Genomic DNA, 19,381 nt, shown 5'->3' with positions numbered 1-19,381 from the left:
TAACTTGCTTTATAGGTGTTAGAATTGTTGTAAAGTGCTACGAATGATCTACTCCTGATCATTCATGTATTAGACATGCGAATGGGGATATTCTATACAAAGAAGTTTGTTTAAGACCAGACCACGAAATGTTTAATCTTATTATATAACACCATTCATAATAGAGACTTACATTTCACTAGGATGACCATAGGTAACATGACCTGAATCCTGAGTGAGTTGTGGACTCCTGCCTATGAGGACGATACTTTGTTTTGTATGAGAGTGGCCAGATTGCCGACACAACAAGCCTACCATTATGGGAATTCATCTTATTAGGGAGCTGGGAACACAACTACACAATATGGAATTCACTCATTCCCCGAAGCAGGGGTGAGTAGATAAATTGCTCCCTTAAGGACTGATTCCGGGTCTTGAACAATGTGGCATCACACCCTTTCCTGGCCCGAAAGGGGTTTAGTCATAGGGGGACTATGATCTATTGTTCATTAGAGAGATCAGTGGTACTTAAGGAGTTAGATGTAACTATAGGAGCAAATCGGTAATTTGGCCTAGCTGTAATTACAAGCAATTTGTGAAGGGTCATCGTATTGTTGATTGGTAATATCCAATGGACACAGAAATATATCTGTAGTGCGAAGAATGGGGTGTTTGATAGTTAACGGATGGTGAATAATGTAATTAATGACTTTAATTAATTATTCATGTACCGTTGAAGCTTCAAGCTACAAGTTCATAAAGTCCCCTTGGTAGCTCAAAAGAATTTAGTTGAGAATCAGTTTGGGTTAATTTGAATTGTTCCAATTAATAGAACGATTTAATTATATGTTATACAATTAAATTGTTTCAATTATATATGATATAATTGTCATAATGTATTTGATACATTATAACTAAATGGGAGGAAATAAATATTTGAATCAGATTCAAATATATTTTCTATGAATGTAATTCATAGTTGATAAATTTAATATAAATGAGATTTATTGGGTTTTATGTCCTAAAACTCGCAGTTTGTAAAATGATAAAAAATTTCTATAATTAATATACTTATTATTGATTTCATAAATTGTATGAAAGTCTAAATACAATAAACTAAGACCCATGACCATTGTATGAGTACTTGAACTTTATGTGGAGACATAAGAGTAGATCAGGTTCGAGTAAATAGTCAAAATGATCTATGGTACATGAATAAGGTTAGGTACCTTATTCTAGTAACACCATTCGATGCGGCCTACTCTGTAGTTGTTACAAGGAGTTGTAAAGTGCTACATACGAAGTGATCCTAATTCATACATGTTATGACATAAGGAGTGTGGGCGTCCTATGCAATGAGTTTGCATAAGATCAGGACCAAGAAATAAGTCACTCTTACTTTATAACGTTGTTTACTGTATAAGACTAACTATTTCACCTAGATGACCTAGGTAACTCTATCTTAATCCTGAGCTAACTATGAACTCCTGTTTATTCGAGATTGCCCTTAGATTTGCATAGGTGAGGGTTGGCTCAACAATGCCGACTCAATAAGACTCCCATTTCAGGGGTAAGACCGGATAGATAGTTGAGGACATAGGGTGCAAGATGGAGTTCACGCCTACCCGATTTATGGATAGGAGAAAGGTTGTTCTCTCAAGTACTAAATCCAGGTCTTGAACAAGGGGCCCTACCCTCTCACTGGGTTAAGAGAGTTTGGTTTAGTGATTGGATCACAAATCAGTTGTTCATTAGAGGATCAATAGGGACTTGAGGAATAAGACGTAATCTCGGGGCTAAAACAGATATTTGACCCAGCCATTATTACGAACAACCTGTGAAGGGTCGACTTGCTAATTATGGTTAAATCATGTGGACATAATATATCTACAGTGAGAGAAGTTCAACTATGGGCTTTAGTGAAGTGACCCATTGGTTAACGAATGGGGATTAATCTGGTCTAATGAGTTTAGCCAATTAATCTTGGATCGTTGGAGCCCATGATCTGTAGGTCCGCGAGGTCCCCCTACTAGCTCGTAATGGACTAGCTCTAGAATAGCGTGATAAGTTAATTTAAAATGTTCAAATTAGAATTAAGGGAATTAGTAATTATATGAGATATAATTACATGTTTAATTTCAGAATTAAATGGAATATGAGAGTTTATATATTTAAATATGATTTAAATATATAAAGATGGATATGTGTTAAAATTAATTTAATATTTAATATTAAATAATTAAGTTTTATTTAATAATTAATTTATGAAATTAATTAATTTTTTTAGTTTAAAATCAAAATAGATTCATTAAGAGAAATGTTTGGGCAACCATCATGGTCCCTTAGACATGAGGCAATTAACACATTTACACGAAGCGGATGAAGGAGGGGACCTCTGTCAGAGAACATATCCTGGACATGATGATGTACTTAAATATCGCTGAAGTAAATGGCGAACCCATTGATGAGACTAACCAGGTTAGCTTTATCTTACAGTCTCTTCCAGCGATTCCAAAGCTTACTTTAGGTAAGGGGAATGAAGTGGAAGCAAATGTTGCTACCACTAAGAAAAAATTTATAAGAGGATCATCCTCTAAAATTAAAGTTAGACCCTCTAAAGCTCAAATGAAAAAGAAGGGAAAAGGGCAGGCTCCCAAGATAAAAAAAAAAGGAAAGAAGGATACAAATAAAGGAAAGTGTTTCCACTGTAACCAAAACGGGCATTGGAAGAAAAATTGTCTGAAATACCTTGCAGAGAAGAAAGCTGAGAAAACAGCACAAGGTAAATATGATTTACTGGTCGTTGAAACATGTTTAGTAGAATATGATACTTCAACCTGGATACTAGATTCAGGAGCCACTAATCATATTTGTTTCTCGTTTCAGGAAACTAGTTCTTGGAAAAAGCTTGAAGAAGGTGAGATAACCCTCAAAGTTGGAATAGGAGAGGTTGTATAAGCTAAAGCAGTGGGAGATCTGAAGTTGTTTTTTGATGATAGATATCTAGTACTTAAAAATGTTTTGTATGCACCTCTTATGAAGAGGACTTTGATATCTATCGCTTGTATTATAGAATAATTATATACAATATCTTTTAATATAAATGAAGCATTCATTTTTTGTAAAGGTATTCAAATTTGTTCTGCTACACTTGAAGACAACTAATATAAGTTAAGACCAACTAAAGCAAATTTTGTTTTAAATACTGAAATGTTTAGAACACTAGAAACTCATAATAAAAAACAAAAGATTTCTTCCAACGCCTATCTATGGTACCTAAGACTTGGTCACATAAATCTCAATAGGATTGGGAGAATGGTCAAGAATGGACTTTTAAGTTAGTTAGAAGATAAATCTTTACCTCCATGTGAATCCTGTCTTGAAGGAAAGATGACCAAGAGATCTTTTACTAGAAAAGGTCTAAGAGCCGAAGTACCATTAGAGCTCGTACATATGGACCTTTATGGACCAATGAATGTCAAGGCTCGTGGTGGGTATGAATATTTAAACAGTTTTATTGATGATTATTCAAGGTATGTTCATGTTTACCTGCTTCATTACAAGTCTGATTCTCTTGAAAAGTTCAAAGAATATAAGGTTGAAGTTGAGAATGAATTAGGTAAAATAATAAAGACACTTTGATCAGATCGAGGTGGAGAGTATATGGGCATACGATTCCAAGACTATTTGATAGAAAATGGGATCAAGACACAACTCTTTGCACTTAGTACGCCTCAGCAGAATGGTGTATCAGAAAGAAGAAACTGAACCTTATTAGATATAGTTCGCTCTATGATGAGCTATACCCAATTACCTAATTCCTTTTGGGGATATGCATTTGAATTTACTGTCCATATTTTGAACAATGTTCCCTCCAAAAGTGTTTTAGAAACACCTTATGAGCTATGGAAAGGGCGTAAACGTAGTTTACATCACTTTAGAGTTTTGGGTTGCCCAGCACATGTGTTGGTACAAAATCCCAAGAAATTGGAACATCGTTCAAAGTTATGCCTATTTGTAGGTTATCCAAAGGAAACAAGGGATGGTCTGTTTTATCATCCTCAAGAAAACAAGGTATTTGTATCTACAAATGCCACATTCCTAGAGGAAGACCACATTAAATCATCAACCAAGCAGTAAAATTGTGTTGTAAGAAATTTCAAAAGACGTTACAGATAGAGCTAGTTCATCTACTAAAGTAGTAGATAAAACTATACATCTGGTCAGTCACATCCTTCTCAAGAGTTGAGAATACCTCGACGTAGTAGGAGGGTTGCTCATCAGCCTGACCGTTACTTGGGTTTAACAGAAACACAAGTCATCATACCTGATGACGGCATAGAGGATCCATCGACCTATAAACAGGTGATGAAAGATGTGGACCGTGATCAATAGGTCAAAGCCATGGACCTCGAAATGGAGTCTATGTACTTCAATTCTGTTTCGAAGCTTGTAGATCAACCGAATGATGTAAAACCAATTGGTTCTCAGTGGATCTACAAGAGAAAATGAGACCAAGCCGGTAAAGTATAGACTTTTAAGGCTCGACTTGTGGCAAAGGGTTCTACCTAGAGAGAGAGAGTGGACTATGAAGAAACTTTCTCTCCCGTTGCCATGTTAAAGTCGATAAGAATACTCTTATCCATTGCCACCTTTTATGACTATGAAATTTGGCAGATGGATGTCAAGATAGCCTTTCTAAATGGCGATCTTGAAGAGAGTATCTATATGGCTCAACCAGAGGGGTTTATTGCACAGGGTCAAGAACAAAAGGTTTGTAAGCTTCAAAAATCCATTTATGGGTTGAAACAAGCTTCTAGATCCTGGAATATAAGGTTTGACACTGCGATCAAATCTTATGGCTTTGAACAGAATATTGACGAGTCTTGTGTTTACAAGAAGATCATCAATTCTACTATAGCGTTCTTAGTTTTATATGACGATGATATTCTACTCATTGGGAATAATGTAGGATATCTTACTGACGTCAAGCAATGTTTAGATACACAATTCCAAATGAAAGATTTAGGAAATGCGCAGTATATTCTTGGGATCCAAATTGTTCGGAATTGCAAGAATAGACACTAGCCATGTCTCAAGCATCTTATATAGACAAAATGTTGTCTAGATATAAAATGCAGAATTCCAAAAAGGGTTTGTTGCCTTTCAGACATGGAATTCATCTGTCAAAAGAACAATGTCCTAAGACACCTCAAGAAGTTGAGGATATGAGAAATATTCCCTATGATTTCGCAGTTGGAAGCCTGATATATGCAATGTTATGTTCTAGACCTGACATATGCTACTCAGTAAGAATCGTTAGTAGATACCAGTCTAATCCTGGATGTGGTCATTGGACTGCCGTTAAGAACATCTTAAAGTATCTCAAGAGAACTAGGGACTACATGCTCGTGTATAGTGCTAAGGATCTGATCCTTACTGGATACACTAACTCTGATTTCCAAACTGATAAAGATGCTAGAAAGTCTACAATTGGATCAGTGTTCACTCTCAACGAAGGAGCAGTAGCATGGAGAAGCGTAAAACAGACCTGTATAGCTGACTCCACAATGGAAGCTGAATACATAGTTGCTTGCGAAGCAGCAAAATAAGCAGTATGGCTGAGGAAATTCTTGATAGATTTGGAAGTTGTTCCAAATATGCATCTACCCATCACCTTGTATTGTGACAACAACGGTGCAGTTGCAAATTCAAAAGAACTTCGAAGCCATAAACAGGGAAAGCACATCGAACACAAGTACCACCTTATCTGAGAAATCATACACCGTGGTGACGTTGTAGTGACCCAGATACCTTTTGAGCAAAACATTGTTGATACTTTTACAAAAACACTCACGGCTAAAGTTTTTTAGGGTCATCTATAAAGTTTAGGTCTACGGTGTTTGTAAACTAGGACAAGTGGGAGAACTTTTGGGTATATGCCCTAGTTTATTATATTCATATGACTATTGACTCATATGTAATATTAATTTCTCACAGTTAAATTCAGCATCGTTTGATCCTACTAGGAGTTTTAGTCCAAGTGGGAGTTTGTTGGATTTTATGTCCTAAAATTCGTAGTTTGTAATATCATATTCTTGTTCAATAAAGTTGTTATTGAAAATCTTTAGTAAATTTAAATTCTATATTCATGAATCCAATAAACTGAGGTTTCGAGGCTATTAAGTTTAGTTTGAACTTTATGTAGTGAATAAATGTGGATCAAGTTCAAATATATATAGCCAAAATGGTCTATAGCATATGAATAAGGTTGGACGCCTTATTCTGGGGACACTATGGATGCGGCCCATTTTTGTAGTTAGTACAAATAATGTGATCCTAAACCGTTCATGTGAAGACATGAAAATGGGGGCATCCTATGTAAAGAATTTACATAAGAATGAAAAATAGTTACTTTTTACATTCTAAATGTCGTTTAATGTATAAAATTGACTATTTCGTTAATTGATGACCTAGGTAACTTAATCTTAATCCTGAGCTAACTATGAACTCCTGTTCACTCAGAATTATCCTTAGATCTGCATAGGTGAGGGCAGCTCAATATCGCTGGCCCAATAAGCCTCCCATTTCAGGGGTAAGATCGGATGGATAGCTGGGAACATAGGGTGCAAGACGGAATTCACTCCTACCCGTTATAGGGATAGTAGATAGGTTCTTCCCTTTAGTACTGAATCCAGGTCTTGAACAAGGGGCCCCATCCTCTCATTGACCCGAGAGGGGTTCGGTTTATAGGTTGGACCTTAAACCAATTGTTCATTAGAGGATCAGTGGAACTTAAGGAATAATATGTAATCTTAGGGATAAAACGATTTTTATGACCCAGCCGAGATTACGAACAACCTGTGAAGGATTAGCTTACTAATCATGGTTATATCATATGGACACAAATATATCTATAGTGAGGGGAGTGCAACTACGGGTCTATAGTGGAATGACCCGTGAGTTAACGAATGTTGATTAGCTCCATCTAAAGAGTTTAGCCAGTTAATCTTTGATCGTTGGATCCCATGATCTATAGGTTCATTAGGTTCCCCTACTAGCTTATATGGAATAAACTTAGAATAGTATGATAGAATATTCGAATTGTTCGAATTAGGTGAAGAGAGAGAAACCGACAAATATATGTGATTTAGTGGTCGGTTTTTTAGTTCAGAGATGCAGCTTTAATATTTAAATGTGATTTAAATATCAAGAATATGAATACGTTCATATTCGGAAGCTCGAAAATAATGGAAATGGTCAAAGATGTAAAAAGTCAAAGAGTTGACTTTTGACTTTGAAAAGGCAAACTTTGACCAACCTTATATTCAAATGTGATTTGAATTTCAGGAAAATGAATGTGGATTCATGCTCGGGAGGTCAAAATTAGTCAACACCAAAAAAATCATAAAAAGTCAAAATGTTGACTTTTCGGTCAAAGTTTGACTTTGACCAAATGACTATTTTGCCCTTTGACTAAAGTTAGTGGGAAAATCCAAACTTTTGTTGGATAATTTCACTAACAAAATAGTGGGCTAGCTGTTGGCTTATAGTGGAGGCATTAAGCCCGCTTAGATAGTGGATTCTAGGTGTTAGGATTTTATGAAGTTCTTTCATGCAATTTTGCATGGCCCTTTTCTATAAATATGGCTTGTGATTTTGGATTAAAAACTTTTGGACTTTTTGCAAAAATAGTTTTCTAAAATTGGGCTAAAAAAAAACTCAAACCCAACCCAAAATCCCTTCTTCTATTTCCATCTTTTTCTTTCTCTCTCTCGGGTTCTTCATCCATCGGGTCCCACAACCCGGTTCTGAGTCCAGAGGATAATAGGTCAGCTCTAGTGGTTGTCCGGTTCGTTCGAGCGGAGATAGACAAGTTTCGGGAGCTTCAAAGGTAATATTTCAAAATAACCCAAATTAGTTTATTAGGGTTGCATGTATTTTTTTGTGCAATTAGAGTAAAATTGATTCTCTTTTCCGCTACGCATGCCTATTTTTCCATCAAAAACAAGATTCTATATCCTGGAATATGAGATTTGACGTTTGCGATCAAATCTTATGGCTTTGAACAAAATGTTGACAAACCCTGTGTATACGAGAAAATCGTCAACAAAACTATTGCTTTTCTGGTGTTGTATGTTGATGATATTTTACTCATTGGGAATGCGGTAGAATATCTAGCTGATGTTAAGAGATGGTTGGCTTCACAATTCCAAATGAAAGATTTGGGAGGAGCACAATATGTTCTCGGAATCCAAATAGTTCGGAATCACAAGAATGGAACATTGGCATTATCTCACGCATCTTATATAGACAAGGTGTTGTCTAGGAATAAAATGCAAAATTCCAAGAAAGAATTTTTACCTTTCAAGCATGGAATTCACCTGTCAAAGGAAAAAAGTCCAGACACCTCAAAACCTTGAGGAGATGAATCGAATTCCATATGCATCTGCAATTGGGAGTTTGATGTATGCAATACTGTGTAATCGTCCCAATATATGCTATGTCATAGGAATTGTCAACAGATTTCAGTCCAATCCTGGTCTTGATTATTGGACTGCTGTTAAAAACAGTCTCAAGTATCTTCAGAGAATGAGAGATTATATGCTCGTGTATGGTGTTAAGGGATCCTTACTGGATACACTGATTCTAACTTTCAGACCGATATTGATTCGAGGAAATCAACTTCGGGATCAGTATTCACTCTTTGCAGAGCAGTCGTGTGAAGAAGCATGAAGCAGAGTTGTATTGCAAACTCCACAATAGAAGCTGAGTATGTAGCTGCAAGTAAAGCAGCAAAAGAAGCAATATGGTTCATAAATTTGCTGACAGATCTGGAAGTAGTTCCTAATATGAACTTGCCTGTCACTCTCTATTGTGACAACAGTGGAACAGTTGCAAATTCAAAGGAACCACAAAGCCATAAAAGGGGAAAGAAAATCGAACGAAAGTACCATCTCATCAGGGAGATTGTACACAGAGGAGACGTAATCATTGGATGCGGCCTACTCTGTAGTTGTTACAAAGAGTTGTAAAGTACTACATACGATGTGATCCTAATTCGTAAAAGTTATGACATGAGGAGTGGAGGCGTCCTATGCAATGAGTTTGCATAAAATAAAGACCAAGAAATAAGTCACTCTTACTTTATAACGCTCACCTAGATGACCTAGGTAATTCGATCTTAATCCTAAGCTAACTATGAATTCCTGTTTATTCGAGATTGCCCTTAGATTTGCATAGTTGAAGGTTGGCTCAACAACGCTGGCTCAATAAGACTCCCATTTCAGGGGTAAGACCGGATAGATAGCTGAGGACATAGGGTGCAAGATGGAGTTCACGCCTACTTAATTTAGGGATAGGAAAAAGGTTGTTCTCTCAAGTACTGAATCCAGGTCTTGAACAAGGGGCCCCACCCACTCATTGGGCTGAGAGAGTTTTGTTTGGTGATTGGATCAAAAACCAATTGTTCATTAGAGGATCAGTAGGGACTTGAGGAATAAGACATAATCTCAGAGGTAAAACAGATATTTGACCCAGCCGTTATTACAAATAACCTGTGAAGGGTCGACTTGCTGCTTATGGTTAAATCATGTGGACATAATATATCTACAGTGAGGGGACTGCAACTATGGGCTTTAGTGGAGTGACCCATTTGTTAATGAATGGGGATTAATTTGGTTTAATAAGTTTAACCGATTAATTTCAGATCGTTGGAGCCCATGATCTGTAGGTCTGCGAGGTCCCCCTACTAGCTCGTAACGGACTAGCTCTAGAATAGCGTGACAAGTTAATTTGAAATGTTCAAATTAGAGGGAATTAGTGATTATATGAGATATAATTATGTTTAATTTTAGAATTAAACGGAATAGGAGAATTTATATATTTAAATATGATTTAAATATATAAAGATGGATATGTGTTAAAATTAATTTAATATTTGATATTAAATTAATTAAGTTTTATTTAATAATTAATTTATGAAATTAATTAATTTTTCATTTTTAAAATCAAATAGATTTTTTAAATCAAAATTTTATTTTTAGATAAAATTGGAAAAATTGGAAAACAAAAACACAAAATGGAAAATTGGAATTTTCCATTATCCATCACCAAGTAGCTCACACATATTGCAATGTCTTGCCTTTGTCTTCTCCAAGCATGAACTACGAATCATACAACTCTTCTCTTTGCATGTTGATCTGCAATATAATGAAGAGATTGGAGTGAAAATCAGGCATGCAATCTACAAAATTTTGAGAGAAAATTCGATTTGAAGAATGGTTCTTCAACAAGGTTGTTGTAGTGAGCTTTTCTCCTTCATCCCTTGATTCAAGCTTGTTTTGAGTCCCACAACTCAATCTAAAGCACCATAAGAATAGTGGGGAATAACTTGAGGTGGTCTACAACAAGATATGGAGAAGAAGCTTTGAAGAAGTTCTACAAGAGGTATGTCTTGAAACCCATTTTTTCTGCAGAAGCATGCTTTATATGATGCCAAAATTCATGAATTTGAATGCTTAGATGATCCTTGTACTTCCGCTGCGATTGATACAATCCAACAATATGATCTCTTGTAGAACTTCGATTTCTTCATATTGTAGAACATATTGTAGGATTGTATCAATTGTAGTGGAAGTACAAGGATCAAATAAGCATTCAAATTTACTAATTTTACATAATATAAAGCATGCTTCTACAAAAAAAATGGGTTTCAAGACATACCTCTTGTAAAATTTCTTCAAAGCTTCTTCTCCAGCAGCAATCTTCTCCATATCTTGTTGTAGACCACCTCAAGATCTTCCCCTATTCTCTCGGTGCTCTAGATTGATTTGTGGGACTCAAAACAAGCTTGAATCATAGGATAAAGGAGAAAAGCACACTGCAGTAACCTTGTTGAAGAACCATTCTTCAAATCGAATTTTCTCTCAAAATTCTATAGATTGCATACCCAATTTTCACTCCAATCTTCTCATTATATTGCAGATCAACATGCAAAGAGAAGAGTTGCATGAGTTGTAACTCATGCTTGGAGAAGACAAGGAAAATATATTGCTATATGTGTGAGCTAGTTAAATGATAAATAATGGAAAAAAACCATTTTTCCATTTCATGTTTTTTTTTTTTCTTTTCCTTTTTCAATTTTATGTAAAAATCAAATTTTGATTTCATAAAATCTATTTTGATTTTAAAAATGAAAAATTAATTAATTTCATAAATTAATTATTAAATAAAACTTAATTAATTTAATATGAAATATTAAATTAATTTTAATACATATCCATCTTTATATATTTAAATCATATTTAAATATAAATTCTCCTATTCCATTTAATTCTAAAATTAAACATGTAATTATACCTCATATAATTACTAATTCCCTTAATTCTAATTGAACATTTCAAATTAACTTATCACGCTATTCTAGAGCTAGTCGTAACGAGCTAGTAGGGGGACCTCGTGGACCTATAGATCATGGGCTCCAACGATTCGAGTTTAATCGGCTAAACTCATTAGACCAAATTAAACCCCATTCATTAACTAATGGGTCACTTCATTAAAGCCCATAGTTGCACTCCCTTCACTATAGATATATTATGTCCACATGATTTAATCATAATCAACAAGTTGACCCTTCACAGGTTGTTCGTAATAACGGCTGGATCAAATATATGTTTTACTCTTGAGATTTCGTCTTATTCCTCAAGTCCCTACTGATCCTCTAATGAACAACTGGTTTGTGATCCAATCACCAAACCAAACTCTCTCAGCCCAATGAGTTGGTGGGGCCCCTTGTTCAAGACCTGGATTCAGTATTTGAGAGAACAACCTTTCTCCTATCCCTAAATTGGGTAGGCGTGAACTCCGTCTTGCACCCTATGTCCCCAGCTATCTATCTGGTCTTACCCTTGAAATGGGAGTCTTATTGAACCGACGTTGTTGAGCAAACCCTCAACTATGCAAATCTAAGGGCAATCTCGAATAAATAGGATTTCATAGTTAACTCAGGATTAAGATCGAGTTACCTAGGTCATCTAGGTGAAATAGTCAGTCTTAAATAGTAAGCAACATTATAAACTAAGAGTGACTTATTTCTTGATACCCCCACTCCTCATGTCATAACATGTACAAATTAGGATCACATCATATGTAGCACTTTACAACTCTTTGTAACAACTACAGAGTAGGCCGCATCCAATGGTGTTACTAGAATAAAGTACCCAACCTCATTCATGTACCATAGATCATTTTGACAATTTACTCGAACCCAATTCACTCTTATGTCTCCACATAAAGTTCAAGTACTCATACAATAGTCATGGGTCTTAGTTTATTGGATTTAGACTTTCATACAATTTATAAGATCAATAACAAGGAAATTGATAATAGAAAATGTTTATCATTTTACAAATTGCGAGTTTTTAGGACATAAAACCCAACAATATTTATATTAAATTAAGTTGACTCTAGTACATACAGTAAGAAATAAAGGCATGAATTTCATCATTGAAATCATAATTGGTACGAGGAAGAATGCGGTGACTAAATAAAGTAATCAACATTCAATGATTGAGTCAAACTAAAAAGGATGCGATGATAAAATTTAGCAATATTAAAATGAGATGTGAGAGTGCAAAATTTGGAATAAAAGAGTGAAAGAAAGATACAACCCCCAAATTTGCTTCATTGCCTGCATCATCTGTGATCACATCCTTCTTTGCAGTGGATTGATTCCAAAATTATGATGGGCTGATCGAACTGGTCGCGTGTTTGAGTTATCGCGTATCTTGATGACATGCAGAAATGCATGTCATTTTAGGCCTTTTACTTAGAATTATGAAGGTTGTTAGGCAGAATATGCGTCAATCATGATAGGAATTCACGAGAAAGTGAGCTTGCGTCGATCAACATGTTGAATCTCAGCTAACCCATTATTTTGTGTTAATTATGCGTTCAATGTTCTATTTTTGTAGCTAATGCAGGAAATAAACGCAAACGCGGAAACCACATAGACGACCGCAGACGGAGAAACTCTCCATCGCAAAGGCAAATGCATCGATCAACACATGGATGTTGCGGTAGTCAACCGTATGCGTCCATCGCATGGGAGTTGCGCTCGTCAAGTGATTGTGGTCATCATGTAGAGTTGCGGTATTAAGCGAATGCAGTCATTGAATGATTGCGGCTGCACGAAAACATATACTAATGAGATCAACACAAGGTAGGTGGAATGGATGCATCAACGCATCTACCTCGAGAAACTCCAAAGCTAATGCTGACATTTCACCTACCACGCCGTTAGTGGCAGAGGTTCAGAAAAGGACTAACATGTCGAACGTCAGACTCAGAGAGTCCAATTAATGCTTTCGGTGACCCAAGCTCTATAAATAGAAGTCGACGAGCTGAAATTTAATTTATCCAGAGATTTTTCCCGTGATCTAGGAAAAATGCATGAGAAGACGCCTGAGAGTTCTTCACCTCCTTTATCCATTCCGAGTGATGACCAGAGCTAGATCTCAAGAGAGTCAGCACCTCCGCCCATCCATGGCACCACTGGCAGCCTTAATGCACATCCGCTGGAAGCAAGTCTTTGCTTCCAGCAAGTCATTCCATTTTCCTTTCTTTTCTTATATTGTATTGTATGACATTTTGTGATTAAGAAATTAATACAATTTGTTATCAATGCATTTATCTGTCTCCTTCGACTCCATCTCCATCTTCTTTGCTTAGCATCTTTACTTTCATTGCAACAATTATTGGGCTTGCTTGGGTATTGCATACTTAGTCATGTGGATTAGGGATATGAAGCATGTAGCAACCCATCGAGAGGTGTGCGTCGTGTGAGTGTGTGAGTAACCTTATTTGCTTAGTGTGACGCTGCGGCAACGCCTGTCTATGGGCTAACGCATTGCTTGTCTATGAGTAAAGTCAACAACAACCAACTGCCAGGAAGGGTAAGTGGTTGGTCGCATTAAGCAATGTATGCATTGTTCACTAGGGATAGTAACAATCTTAGGTCAGTAAAGTTCATGTGGTTACCTTGTCCTATGAGTGCTTCATTCATCATTTAGGCATACTTGGGAGAGTAGTCTAAAACACAAATCTAAGACTCAAAAGAGCATATTGGAGCACATAGGCAAGAATGGGGATCTAAGAGATAAGCTCTGTTTGTCAACACTGCATCGCATGCACCCTAGGAATAGGTATGATATTATGTGGTCGCCTTATTTGTGTGTGTGTCACTTTTTCATCGCATGAATGAGAATAGAGGCTTATGTGTAGGTCCTATAGACTTATCACATATATCGCATGCGTTCTAACATTAGAAGCCGTAGCATTCACACCGAGAGGTGGTTTACTATTGTCGCATGGCTTGCATTGACTAAGGTTACTCTTGCGATCACTCTTAAGGGTTGCAATGAAATCAACTCCGCATTTTATCTATTTTTCCATACATTTATTTCATGTCAAGTGTTGTCGTGTCTCTACCTCTCAGGCATATTCTCATTGCGTTGTTTGTTAGATAGGAGTAGAAGTAGGATTAACTTAGTAACCTTCCTTCCATTCTTTTATTTAAACCACTGGATGCACATCACCACATACATATAGCTACAAGTCCCTGTGTTCGACCTCGGATTACCCGAGAAACTTACGTTCGTGCTATACTTGGCATGAACACAAGAAAACTTGTGACAGGATGCATGGTCATCGCATACATTCGTTAACGCATTATCACTCCAATGCATGAGCATCGAAGCATGACTATCAACGTATATCTTAGGAGTATGCATTGCATACCGCATCCAAGGGATTTTAGTTGTCAAGTGAAATTGACTTCTAATTTCTCATCATCATATCTCCACCGCAATCGTTCACTATAATCATTGTTGAATATTAAGAGGGTAAAAAGTATGAAAGACAGAGTTGGAAATTCTAAAGAGTAGTGGTTATACAAAAAGTGAGGTAAGTTCATGAAAGAAAGATATCAAAAGGATACTTCAAAAAAAAAAAAAAATGCGTCCCTGATGAGTTTCTGTCGCATATCAACGCAGGGACTGCTTGTTTCTTCTTCAATCTAGATTTTTCAAATCCACAGAGGTTTACTGTCATTTTCTTGATCCTCTAGGATCTTGATCGCCTCGATCCTGAGCTTCTTTACATTGATCCTCATCGTGATCTCTCCTTTGTGCACATCAATTTGAGCATGACCAGTAGATGGAAATGGTCATCCCAAGATGATGGGCACATCTTCGTCCACCTCATGATCTAGAATGATGAAGTCTGCCGGTAGAATGAATTTATCAATTGTGACCAAGTCATCCTTCAACTCTCCCTTAGGGTGTACTAGGGACCTGTCCGCAAGTTGGAGAGTCCCCGTCATAGGCGTCAGTTTTCCCACATTCAGTTGTTTGAAGATTGAAAGTGGCATTAAATTTATACTCACCCCAAGATCGCATAGTGCTTGACCGATGTAGACCCCTCTAATTAAGTAGGGTATCGTAAAGCTTCCTGGGTCACGCATCTTTGATGGGATTATAGTGTTTGATTTTTGCGTTACCGCCACCGTAGCGATCTTTCCTTCATCATTCTGCTTCTTTTTCAATCTTTGTGGGAATGGTGGTAGTTGTACCTTCTCTGTTTCGTGTTCTAGAGGCTTGGAGGTGGACGCAACTTCCGATTTCATCGTCTCGGGCTCTTCTGATTCATCTTGTGTCAATGGGTTCTTGGATTCCATCGCATTCGAATTGATCCTACTGGGCTCTTTCCCTTCTTCCGCTATCGTCTTTCCATTTAGCAAAGAGACTACTAGGCATTGTTCTTTCCTTGTATTCCTCGGGTTGCGAGGGAGCTCAGTTGAGCTCGGCAACGTCCCTTGTAGTCTATTTGTCAGCTCTCCCGCAATCTGTCCTATTTGGATCTCTAGATTATGGATGGAAGTCACCTGATTTTGGAGGACCGTCTTTTTCTTTTCAATGTACTGCTTTAATAGGCTCTCCAGAGAGGAAGATGGTGGTGCTTGCGAGCTGCTGACTTGATGTTGCGGTTGACCGTCCATTCGCTGGAAAAATCTTGACGATCCTTCTTTTTGCACCATAGGTTGATAACTCTATTGTTGATTATTTTTCCAAGCGATGGTAAGGTGGTTTCTCCACCCGGGATTGTATGTATTAGAGAAAGGGTTGTTCTTTATGAAGTAAACTGACTGCGGGTTCTTTGGACATTCTTCAATCGGATGCGATTCTCCACAAGTAACACAACTCGTGCTTGTCTGTTCAATTGCATTGACCTGCCCTCTTTGCATTCCAGGGTTGTTGATTGCAATGCCTTGTAACAGATTTATCATCGCATTCATTTGATTCTGTAGAGATGTGATGACCACATTATTTACGTTACCTTCTCAAATTTCTACTCTTTGATCACGTTCCTACCAATCTTCATGATTCTTTGATATGCGATCAAGAATATTTTTAACCTCATCATAAGTTTTATAAAGCAGACCACCAGCTGCTTCCGCATTGGCAGCTGTCTGCGATGCAGGGTTCAAACATCTGGAGAAAGTTTGGTAATCCGTTGTGCGGACAATCTCGCACCAATTTTTTAAACCTCGCCCATGCGTCGCTGAGCGATTCGTGTATTTCCTGTTCAAAATTCGTAATTAACTTCCTCCTTCTTGTATTCTCGGTAGGAGGGAAGTATTTCTTCATAAACTTCTCTACAACTTGTTCCCACGAAGTTATCTCCCCTGGTTCGAGGGAATATGCCCATTTTCTTGCTTGATCGCATAACAAAAATGGGAACATTAGTCGAACTTCTTCAGTAGAGAGGTTTGGGAACACAAAAGTGTTACAGATTTCAATGAAACTCCAGAGATGGGCTGCGGATCCTCGCCACGCCTTACACCAAACTGTCCGGCTGTCTGGATCATCTATAACATAACCGACTTCATCTCAAACCTCGATTCGTCCAAAGCTGGCCTCATGATTCTTAGGGAGAAATCATATAGGTTAGGTGACGCATAGTCCCGGATGGGTCTATTGCAGTCGTTCGTCAGCAGAATAGGGTTTGCCATGATGTTGTTCGCATTTGCGGCTCTTTGTTCTGGTTGTTCCACCATTCTTAGAGTTCTTTCTTGTTGTTATCGACGGTTGTTTCTCTGTCTTCTTCAGAACGTTCTTTCGATCTCTAGGTCGTAGTTGGGCTCAGGAACATGTCATTCGCTCATGTGACACTTTCTTCTTCCCTTAACAAAGGAATATTAGTGCATATAGGTCAAAAGCTGCAAAGAAAATAAAAAAGATTTACTGTTAGCACAATATGTACTGTCGTAGTCCCCGGCAACGGCGCCAAAAACTTGATGCGTTGTGAATTGTGATGCAATTATGGTATGAGTTGCGATGATGTGTTATGCATTGCACATGCAAGTTTTCCTAATAAGAACCAAGTATAAGACTCACTAGGTTTCCTGGTAAGTCCAGGGTCGAACATAGGGACTATTGAGTAAATATGCAACAACTACTTTGATTCTCTTGCAGTGGTGAAAACAAATAAGTTGGATGGTTTTTTGATAAAGAGTATTTCCTATGCCACGGAGTTCGAACAAATAGTTGATGAAATCGAGAGTTACAATGAGTATGCGGTGAACTGTTTGAGAAGGAATTTAGCTAACACTTCCTAAAATTACGTACAAGCTATGCGATCATGCAACCCACAAACAACAACATGTCATTTCTCAATAAAAATGCCATAATTCCTATTTCTAGGACACATGCGATGTATACGGAAAAGTTGATAGGACTTATGTCTAAGCCTCTATTCTTATCTATGCGATGATGCATGATGCACACATAAAACAAAGTGACCGCATACTACCATATCCTATTTCTAGGGTGCATGCGATGTGAAAATAGCGATAGAATTTATGTCTAAGTTTCTATTTCTTGCTTATGCGATTCTAATCTGACTCTCTCAAGCCTAGATTCTAATCTGACTCTCTCAAGTCTAGATTCTATCTTTAGACTACTCTCTCAAGTATCCCTAAAGGGTGAATGACACATATATAAGACAAGATGATCGCATAAAATGTAAATCTTAGGTCATGCCAGCTAAGTACTTCTCAACCCATTCGGGAAATTAGCTACTCATGCGAAATGTGGAGAGATTGAACATATATTGAAATAAGATCTTCATTTTCTAAAAATGAAGTGCTGAATACAGAATAGCAATAGAATGTAGAGATAAGAAGCCCGGTAGCAATGTCTTGCTTCCCGTGGCGTTTTACACTGTCTTTTCTCTCCAACTCTGTCCAAATGAATATTCTTGCTCTCGCAAATATTGGCCCTCTCTCCCTTTGTAGCGCTTTCTGGTAGCCTCTTGATTTATCCGAGAATGATCTCTCAGCTTCTTCCTCTCCTAGCTTGTCTTCGTCCTCTAAATCTAAGTATGTACGTGAACAGACTAACTACTCTCTAACTTGTATATATGGCGATCCCCCCAGTAGCAATGGTGGCCTTCGGTATTTATAGAGCTCAAGGTGAAACAGCCTTTCTCTCTAATGATTGTAATGATGGGCGGTCATTAAATCTTCTGCTCTGATGCGTCGATTAATGGTCACTGAAAGTTGAGTGTACTTGCTATAGTGTGGCTTTAACAGCTTGTCAACTAAATTCGGATTCAACCGTCATCAGCATTCTGTCCCATCATGATTTGTTATGCTGTCACCTTGATTCGTAGTCTTTATGCAACCACCTTCTTGAGCAACTTCTCACGATCGCATATGATCGCATGACTTTGTGATCGCAATCTTTCAAGCGCGCGGACGCCTAATTCCTTGAATTGCAATTTTACTTGCGCCAACTCATTTTTTCTGCACAAAATAAGTAAATTAGCTACTTTTATGCGATGGGTGCATGCGATCGCAATTTCTTCAGTTTAGCGCTTTTGGACATGATATTGTATATTTTTACTGTCGCAATCTCTCATTGTTTTACTTATTTGTGCTATAATAATGTGTATTTCTACCCGTTATCAAGAAGTTCCCAAAACACTCAGGATTAAGGTCATGTCACCTATGGTCATTTAGTGAGATGTAAGTCTCAATTATCAACGACGTTATATAAAAAGACTAATCATCTCGTGGTCCAGTCTTATACAAACTCTTTGTATAGGACACTCTCGCTCACATGTCTCCACATGTCTCACTTGTAAATATCACAAAGTAGACCGTATCCGTAGTGTCACCAGGATAAGGTATCCCTCCTTTATCCTTATACTACAGACCATTTAGGTTATTACTTAAGGCATGATCCACTTGTATGTCTCACATACATGCTTAAGTTCATGAAATAACCACAGATCTTAGTTTATTTGATATGAGTAAATGAAAATAAAATAACACTTATTT

The sequence above is a fragment of the Benincasa hispida genome, chromosome 4 (assembly GCF_027475165.1).
Source record: "Benincasa hispida cultivar pf3 chromosome 4, pf3_genome.v1.1, whole genome shotgun sequence".
Classification (NCBI taxonomy): Eukaryota; Viridiplantae; Streptophyta; class Magnoliopsida; order Cucurbitales; family Cucurbitaceae; genus Benincasa; species Benincasa hispida.
The sequence above is the reverse complement of the archived record's forward strand: the minus strand, read 5'-3'. Positions refer to the sequence as shown.